Consider the following 10,453-nt stretch of genomic DNA (forward strand, 5'->3'; position numbering starts at 1 on the left):
AGGTTCCTTCCAACCCCAAACCACTTGAGTTTTTCAGCATCACTTAGATGCAAACAACACCCACTCAAAGTTTAACCCACACAAGGTCTAAATCCTCAATGCCTTCCTGGCATCTTAGCACTAGAGGTGTCAAATCCCCCCCCCTCCACTTTCCCACTCATCCACCCCATTCCTGTGCCTTCAGCAAAACTGATAAAATTAGCAGATAAAGCAACAGGGATGGCTTTCCTTGTTAAATTTTGGCCTAGGAGCAATAGAACATTTGGGATACAATCATATGATTAATCATATTTCAATCCCATCCTTCTTTGTCCCGGGCAGCACACGTGGGATTATGAACTGTCCTCCTCTCTCCTGCCCCATAAATCCCTTTATAGGTTATTGTTCTTTTTATGTTATCTATAATTGAGGTTTCTGAGGGTTTTTTACAGTTGCAAATTGTTCTGAGCTGCCAGGAAAAGCAGCATAAATCTGGGTTTCATTTTTACAACAGCCTAGCAAAGCGGAGTAGCCTGAGAGAAGATGTGACAGGCTCAAAAAACTAGTGAGCTGCACCAGGATTTGAACCCAGCTCTCCCCAGTATGAATTTAATACATTCTCAGCTGCTACTCCCCCTTTGGTGTTTGGCCCAGAAACATTACGCACGTGTGAAGTTTCACACTTTGTGCATTTTCATCCTAAATGAAATATGTGAAGACATCCGACAGTTTCTCTCAGTCGACTGGCTCTTCTTGTTAAAAAAATGCTTTTGGTCTGCTTGCACTTTCCAAGAGATGAAAAGAGAGGGCAGAAAATCATAACTCAAAGCAAAACAGCAGAAACCTAAAACACAAATAGATTAATAGGATTACACTTAGCCAAAAATGCCAATGAACTTCATTCTAATTTTAAGAACATAAGCCACAGTTATATTATTTTGAAGGGGATTTTTTAATATTATATTCTCATTTCCCCCAAATCCTTAAAAAAAATCCCCTGAGGCTTTAATCTCTCTGTCCCTTGGGTTTATATGTGTTGGCAGATTTCTAGGAAAGCCTTTGGCCCAGGAGAGATCAGAAAAGTCACACACCAGGCATTTCTATAAAAATAATTTTATTTACAGAAAGCAAACATATTTACAGGCTCTCAGTGAGAGCTGCTCTACATGCCTACACAGAAGGGAAACTGAAACTAAAACAAGTCCAGGCAAGTTCTTCCCCCCAGGTGCAAAAATTAACATCCGAAAAGGAAACAATTAAATTCAACCTCTTCACCCGGCCAAAATGATTAGTTACCATAGTAACCTCAATCTGTAGTAGAAAACATTAACAATATGGTGCAGAGATGTGAAACCTTTCCCTTCCCTAAACCTGAGAAACCTCATGCCTCAACAAAGCTCCTTTAACGTTTTTCAACATTTGTAGAAATGCTTCCTCTTAATGGGAACATCCCAAGTTTGTTTTACAGAACTGTAATGACTCTTGGTTTGTCCCAGGTTCTTCCTGAGAACAGAGAACTGCAACTTTGTTCACGTAACTGGAGTTGACATCAAACAGTGCAGAAAGTGTCCTGGACTCAAAAAGGGATGTGCGGGGAGGGGGGGCTGCTATAGCAATGAGAACAGTAAAAGGAGCTGGCAGAAGACGCCAGAGAACGCTTGTGGAGGTATCAACAAGGTTCTGCTCCACCACCGCCTGGGCCTCCATTTCACTCAGAAGCATCACCTTCTGCATATTACTCCACAACGTCATATTTTATTTTTAAAAAGGACCACCAGTGCACATATCTTGCACGCTTCTCACTTACATCAGGAACACACACAGGTTCCATTGGGTTAATGACAGGCTTAGACTCAGTTCACAGTAAGCTAAGCATCCTTTCCTTAACCACAGTTTATGTATAGATTGATCACATTGGTTAGATTCATAAACTGTCCTGGCCACAAAGGCTGGAGCATTCAACAATGTACAGCCACAGACTAATGACAGATTCAGCCTATCCTGTGCTTTCATCTCAAGAGGGGCTTCTATGGGTCCCCAACTCGCATGAGATGAGAGGGGAGGCCATATTTTGAGACTCTGCCCCCTAAAGTTTGGGGGCCTCTTCTCTGCCTTCCATAAAGCTGTAAAATGGCATAATTCTGTGGAGCTTTGAATACAGATGATGGACCTGGATTGGCCAACCTTGTGGGTCATGGTTCTATTTTGTTAACTTTTACTGTTGTACGTCAAACTTTCCTAAGTCTTTTGAAGTAGGGCAATACTTCAACGTTTTAATCAATCAATCAGTCAAGTTTAGTAGAATGTGACCATCAGTCTTACAGGGAACCTACTGAAATCAAAGTGATTTGAATTAGTGATCATGGTTAAATCAGCTCTCACTGATTTCTGTGAGTATACTTTGCACCCAGCCTATCATCTATACCTTATTGCAGTCTGGTGTGTTTTAGATATAGTGTCTGCAACTCTCCTATCCATTGGTCATGCTGGTTTACAATAGGAGGAATATATATGGAAGACGCTGAGAAATCAGTCTAAGTCCAGGATCACCCAAAGGACATGTTGGGTTTTTAAATGCAAGTATTTCCATTCCTGATCGCGTGATGCCTGCCAAGTCTTTATTTAAAAGAAGGAAGGCCGGTGGATAACCTTACACAGAGTTATGTGTCTGTCTTAAGGTTTATGTCAAGGGAGAATGTCCTGTGAATGACCCACATTTTTGAATTAACACCTGGGAGAGAGGCTGCTAAGACAAGCTTGCTTTTCCTATTTACTCTTGCGAGCTGCGAGATAACAAACATTCTGCTCTAACCCCAATTAGATAATTATTTTCCTCTTTTGTCGTAGCAGGCATCCAATACTTGCCAGATACTTAATCATCATTAATATCTAACCTTCCCTTGCTGATGCCTGAGTTAAGCAGCTTCGGGGGTGGAGGGGAAAGTGAGGTTGTATACAACTTGCCCAACAAAAGCAACCCCTTTGTGGGTCCGTTTCCATGGAACACCACCCTTGCCACTCTGGGCTCACCATGGTTGATTGAGGAAGGATGCTTGGTGCTGTAAGTGATTATTTGGGACAATTTCAATAAATGTGATCCTGTTTCTTTCAGTCCTGGCGCCTCCTTTAGTGTCCTCCTGCTCCAGTATCTGTCCTGCAAATTCCAAATTAGCCAGAAAGCCAACAATTTCTGAAGGCAGAGAAGAAACTGTAATGATCCAGGGTTCTGAATGACAACCCCAGTTGACTAGGCACAATGGATAATGATCAGGGGTTCAGAGTTGTTTCCCAACCAGGTTTTGGATGCTGTGGATTCCCAACCCTTGCTATATGTTATCATAACTGCCATTTCTATCAAATATTGGTTTCTGGTTTTTAGAAACTGGCACACTGAGCCAGTACAAGCTTTTAGGAAGAAGCCTGGCTGATAAATGGATTGTCATGAAAGGATGCCCTCAGTTCTTCCTCCTCGACAGATCAAGGAAACAGGTATTTTCAAGAGTGGCCTTGTTCCTGTGAAATATGTGGCCCCTGAAATCCACACGGCCCCTGCACCCTTGTCTTTCCACATAGCAACCAAGACTTGGCTCTTTAAGAGAGCATTTGCAGATCCACCACATATCTGCTTTTGTTGTCTCATGTTTTGATATTATTGTTGTGATATCTCTGTTGCTCTTTTATGAATTTCTAGTTATTTTATTTATTTATGTAATTTATCCACCACCTCAATCCAAAATGAGCTGTAAGTGGTTTACTGATATCACTAATACATAAAACAATGATCTGATGCTGCTGCTACTGATGTAAATACATTAATTTATTAAAGCTGATATCAAAACCTAGGTTTCTACCAGCCCTGGAATGCCACAAGAATGGGGACTGCCCTTATTTTGCTCAGTGGACTGTTCCATAGGTGGGGAGCCCGGGGAGAGAACACCCTAACCTTCAGGCCCCCTGTCACCACAGGTAGGTGCTGTCTGGTCATCTGGATCAGGTGGGCAGAAACTTTCTGGGAAAGGTGGTATCTTAGATACCTGGGCCCTGAGCCATATGGAGTTTTGAAAGTAGCAACCAGTCCCTTGAATTGCACTCAGAAACATACTGGTAACCAGTATGTGGTAGTACCACAACTGGCCAGTAACACATGGGCCACTGCATTCTGGACCCTCTGAAGTTTGCAGGTGATCTTCAAGGGCAGTTCCATAGTGAGATTGGCAGTCTCGAGCTGGGCAAGGTATAAATATCAGTATTTTTATTTATTTATTGTATATGTATGGCAGCACATCATACATATTACAAATATATTTTTAAAAATGGGAATATAAAACGGTATATAGAAAATATACATTGGTCATAGGGCAATTATAACTAAAAACAAATATTAAGATTACAAATATAGTCTTTTGCAGCATCAGTTGCCATCAGGAAATCAGCAGAGTTTTTTGTCATCTTCACTAAATATCAGTAAATTAATATTTACTGGGGCCCCGAGTGTGTGCAGGGACCTACTTCTTGGTTGTGCTAGTGATTGGGTTTGAGGTTTCTCAGCTGCTTTGTATTTTAACTTTTGTAATGTTTATAATTGTTTCTATTTTATTTTAATTCTGTTCGCCACCCAGAGTCACCTGCTGGGGTGGGCGGCCATATAAATTGGATGGATGGATGAATGGACGGATGAACTAAGCGATGACAGCTAGTCAACAACCACCACTGAAGCAGAAGAAAAAACAATTCATCACCAGACATAGGTGACCTAAGCATGAGGGTTTGGATAACACAATTATGCTAAGCCATGATTTAACTATGGTTTATTAAACAGACCACAATTAATTGGATCTCAGCAGCACACAGAGCGATAAACCCTGGTCTACAAATCAGTGTCTGGGTTCAGCCATTGTGCTAGACCAAAATCTGAAATCATATTACAACAATATGTGAATGAGGCCAAGGAAGCTCTTGAGGTTAATTTATCAAAACACTCCATTGATATAAAGCCCACATTTAAAAAAAAACAAATATTTGCTAATCTTATTATAAGTAGGGCATTTTTATTGTGCCTCCTTGTTTTCCCCGAACTTAAAAAGCAAAAACTTTTTTTCTTTAAAGCAAAGGGTTTTATTCATCAGCTTAGATGTTACCTTCCCAGCCAGGGAATTTTGTTCCTCTTAATGAGATTCTTTTAACTTCCCTTTAAATTCTCACAGATGTTTTGCCTCTGTGGAATGCCTCAGATTTGCTTTGAAATGTGGTGGCAAATCTGCTTACGCCTCAGGGTCCCGCCGAATAATAAGAAGTGTCACTTTATACTTTTGTGGTTTGAGTTTGCTTTAATTTGCCATTTCCTCTTTCTCCACTTTTGCTCTTTCAAACCGTGTGAAGAAACAGGGAAGGCTAGAGCGATTCCCTCAGTCTGTGTCCATGGCTGTTTAAATCAAGAGACCAATGATCAGTTGGCAACCCACTGAGGTTTCAGCAGGGGGCAAGCTTAGCAGGGTCTACATGGGGTCAGAACATGGATGAGAGGCCACTGGAGAATTCCCAAACACCAGAGAGGATCGGGAAAACCAAAAAGCATCTCAGAAGGTGGCCCTGGGAAACTGCTTCTGTACTTTTGCCAGGATAGATGACTGATATTTAATTGACTTGGTGCTTGCCCAGGGGACCTTTCACCTTTTTTTTCAGTCATCACCTGTAAAGAAAGCCTCTCTCAAGTTGAGCTCAATCCCTGGTGATTTCATGGCCACATCCAATTTTTTTCTTGGCAACACTGCAGAAGAAATTTTTCACTGCTGGCTTTTGAGAAATTTTTGAACTTCCCAGTCTAGGAAATACAACTCTGGCTTTCCAGCTGCTCCCACAAGGGGGAGGTCAAAAAAGTCAAGATGGCAGATAGATCTGCCTTGGTGACATTTTGACCCGCCTCCTTCCATGGATGCCACTGGGCCTCCTGTGGTCTCCTCCCATCCATGTACTAAAGACGTCCAACCGTGTGATGCCTTTTTGGAGATCAGCCAAGATCAGCTAGATACTGCCACTCAACTGATAAATCTGCAGTGAAAACTGATATACTCAGTTATGGGCTGACCCATTATATGTACAGAAGGACAATGTCTTTTAGCAGACCAGAGAACCTCAGTCTTGCTGAAAAGGTCCAGGAAAGGCTGTGTGGAACGTGCAACTTCATTCTCCCACCCATCTTATTCTGCAGAAACAGAAAACTAACCAGATATAATTGACAATGCTGGAAGTGCACATTAATAATTTAAAAAAAAATCCAGGGGAAAAGTTGCTGGCGTCTTTCCTCCAGCAGCATCCGTTAGAAAGGAATGAGCCACCCTGTTGTCTCCTGAACCACCCATTTAGCTTGTGATGATCACAATGTGGTTGACTAAGCAACTGACATCTTCTGGTGCCAAGCCAACCCACCCCACTTTCTCTGTGATGTCATTGAAGCTCAGAGTTTCTGAGAAGCAATGGTAGATGCACCAGCTGCCCAACTCTAATGTCACGACATGGGACCGATGGATGGCCCCTTTCCTTTCCATCCTAACAGGTCAGGAGTTTTTTTTCTTTCTCCTACCTACCTACCTATAGATAAATTCCCACAAGGATCCAAATCTACCCTGCAACAAGAGCTGGATTCTGGCTCTGTTATCTGATATATGAGTCCTCATCGCTTAGTGGTGGCACCTTACCTTCTTCTTGACTGTTGACTCTGTTGTGCAAACAGATTGAGTAAGTTATCTGAAGAATGGGGTCTAAGTCCATTTCCCTACTAGCGTCTTCCACTGCTGTCAACCCTCATGGCAATACAAAGCCTGTCTTCCTCGCTGTTGTACTGACACAGCAGTGGTTGTATGACCATCTCTTGAAAGGAGATAGTGGATTATGTGACTGGGTAGAAGACATCCATTTATGGAATGCCCTTCCTTGACAAAGGCATCGAGTGCTCTTTTTATTAAATTTCAAGCACTAGATTACGACTTCTTGTTTGCCCTGGAACATCACAGGAATCTGGTTTGACAGAACGACAACCCAAATGAATGGGATTAAGTGCTGTTTTATGTGATCATGTTCTTGGGCTCTTATGTGGTTTTTCGCTAACTCAATAAGCTGGCGGAATGATTGCCTTGTGTTTTAAAAAGAAAAAAGAAAGTCTGTTGTTTATTAAGACATCTTAAACTGATGGTTCTATTTCTTATTGCAAGAACCACTTTGCAATGTTAGCTTAAATTGAAAAAGGAAGCTATGAGACCAATCCTTAGTAGTTGACGATGATTGTTGAATGGCTCCATCCACTGGCCTATCTCTGGTTGACCCTTGATAATGTTAATGCTACTTTAAACAGAACAGTTCGTTTTTGCTATCCTGCAGGCCCACAGTTAATATCAGGGGCTGATTTACGACAGTCATAAGAACCGAAGCCATTTTAACACTTACATATTGTCCAAACTGGCTGCCAAAAAGTCTGTGGGCCCTTGGTGGGGTACATACTAGGTTTTCTGCTCCCCATCAGTTATATTGTTCATTGTGTCCAGATGAGCAGCAGCTGGCTTCATATGCGGTGATCAGCCACAGTTGGGTTTACAGTACAACCGTTTGCTGAACAAGCCACCATTCACACATAATTACATAATATACACACGATATTACATAATACTTGGTGTAATGTGCCTATACTTGCTAGTATTGGGGGGGCAGACTTTGAATGTCTAAAATACAGTATGGCAAGAAATATCTGTATATCTATAAATATATCAGCTAGGTGCCATCTGTATCAGGCTAGGCACCAGGAGACCCCGAGTTCTAATCCTGCCTTAAGTATGAAGCCAGATAAGTGACCTTGGGCCAGACAAGAATCTATATATCTACATCTCTGTCTAGATCTGGGTTTCTCAACCTTGGCCACTTTAAGATGTGTGGACTTCAACTCCCAGAATTCCCCAGCCAGCATGCAATAATTCTGAGAGTTGAAGTCCACTCATCTTAAAGTTCCAGTCTCAAACAGCTTTGTGTTTTATCGAATATGCACTTCCTTGTGTGCCAAAAGGTGGGCCTGATGCTTCTATAACCAAAACAGAAAGTGAGCATTCTTGAACAAGCTCTGAAATGTTTAGTGTCACTGATAAATTCATTTCACAAGATTTGTGCAGCAGTACAAAGCAGGAGTGTCAGCAAGATATACTGTAGTACAAAAAGTCAAGATGATGGCTATTTATTTTATTTTATTTTATTTTATTTTATTATTTTATTTATTTATTTGATTTCTATAGCCGCCCATCTCAACAAGTGACTCTGGGCGGCTTACAATAATAAAACCATAAAACAATTAAAAGAATTATAATTAAAACAGTTAAAATATAAAATAAATATATATGGCTGCCAAGTGAGCAATGCATAGATGTTAATACAGCCAAGAGACGGGACCATCCACATGCTCGAGGCCCCAGGCCCGGACACAAAGCCAGGTCTTTACGGCCTTACGAAAGGGCAGCAGGGTCGGGGACATCCTAATTTCTGGAGGGCTATGATGGTGCAATTGAAGCCCTGCCCATTTTTAATGTTTCACACTTGCAAAAAAGTCAAGATGGTGGCCACAACTGTCACAACCATCTTGACTTTTTTTACCATATCCAGGGGACATCCCTGGTACAAAGCCAAATCCAGAGTCATTATAGAATGGACTGGCTTTATAAATTTAATAATAACAAAAACAACAAATCTTGGCTGACTTTGAAAGCTAATCGATATTCCTCTGGTTACTAGATGGATGGGAGACTACTAGGAAAGGAAAGGCAGTAACTTTAGGCTAGGAAATCAGAAAGCTTTCCCAGAGGCAATGACAAAACCCAAGGCCAAGAAAACAACATAGGTCATGAACTCCCCAGGAGCTGAGTATGATTTTAAAACTTTCTATTCTTCCTTATTATCTTTTCCCAACTAGAATTTCAAAGTAAGTTACATCCTCCTTCTCTGTTGCAACTCCCTCTAGTCAAAACAAGGAAGTGGTGACTTTTCTGCTGGTCACGCAGCTATTAAAAGCCCTGGCATCTGTCACAGAATTTCTCATAGTTTTAATTATTTTTAGCTTCCAGACTGAGAGCCCCCTTAAGCCTGTTTCATCAGCCCAGAATTTCCCATCTTAACGAGAGGCCCAATTTGAGTGCCAAAAATCCTCAAAAAGCCACAAGCCTTGTTGTGAAGTCTTCATGCAGGGATCGCTTTAGTTTTTCCTCCTGTTGTTCTGCTCACTTCTCTTTTCCGAAGGGCTTTCAGAGGGGAGGGGGCAAAAACCCAAAACCTCGTGCCGTGCAAGGTTTGTGCAAGCAGAAACGGAGGAAGGCCAATTGTGGAAACTTATAACTTCTCTAGGCCAGTGGAAATTCCCAGAGACAACAAGTCTGGGCTTGTAATGCTTTGCATTGAGAAACCACAGTGTTTTTGACAACTGCTTTCTCTCCTCCTCTGTTCTGTCGACTCCAGCGGCCCGTTCCCTGGCCTCTTTCTTAATCTCCTATTCCTGCAAATCCAATCTCAGCCTTCCTTTGCGGACAGCGGGGAGGTTTCATTCCCACCATCATGTTCTCCTTTGGAAGGAGGCTCAGCTAAGATTGCCCCCAAGGTTTGATCCACGTTAACACCCGGTCCTAACATAATCTGTCGAGTGCTGGCTTAACATGTATGGCGGAAGACTTCCTCTGATGGTTAAGATCATGCGGCAGGCACACTCACAAAATGGCAGCCAAAGCAGGCCTGCCTGGCCAATGGTACCCAGGATGCCCTGCAGCAAATCAACAGGAGGCTCAAGGCAGCCACTCTGCTTTCCTTCAAGCCATTTTCCTATTTATTTATTTTATGAGATTTATATGACTGCCCATCTCAAATACATGACGCTAAAAAATACTTCATTTTGTCTTCAAAGTTGCGGGAGACAGGGAACTTGCTGGGCACCAAGGGAAGGGGTTAAGATATCCTGCATTTCTCCTGTACAACTTAGAGCAGTGGACATAATGCTGCCTCCTCCTCCTTTCTCCACCACAATAATCTGTGAGGCGGGTTGGGCTGAGAGAGACAGACTGGCCCAAGGTCCCCCAGCCAGCTTCCATGCCTAAGGCGGGACTAGAACTCTCATACCACACCCGATTGGCTCTTGGGCTGAGAGAGAGGGACTGGCCCAAGGTCCCCCAGCCAGCTTCCATGCCTAAGGCGGGACTAGAACTCTCATACCACGCCCGATTGGCTCTTGGGCTGAGAGAGAGGGACTGGCCCAAGGTCCCCCAGCCAGCTTCCATGCCTAAGGCGGGACTAGAACTCTCATACCACGCCCGATTGGCTCTTGGGCTGAGAGAGAGGGACTGGCCCAAGGTCCCCCAGCCAGCTTCCATGCCTAAGGCGGGACTAGAACTCTCAGTCTCCGGGTTTCTAGTCCAGCCCCTTCACCACACCAGTCTGGCTCTCCAATTGCCTCCGAAGA

This window comes from Candoia aspera, chromosome 10, assembly GCF_035149785.1.
Source record: "Candoia aspera isolate rCanAsp1 chromosome 10, rCanAsp1.hap2, whole genome shotgun sequence".
Taxonomy (NCBI): Eukaryota; Metazoa; Chordata; class Lepidosauria; order Squamata; family Boidae; genus Candoia; species Candoia aspera.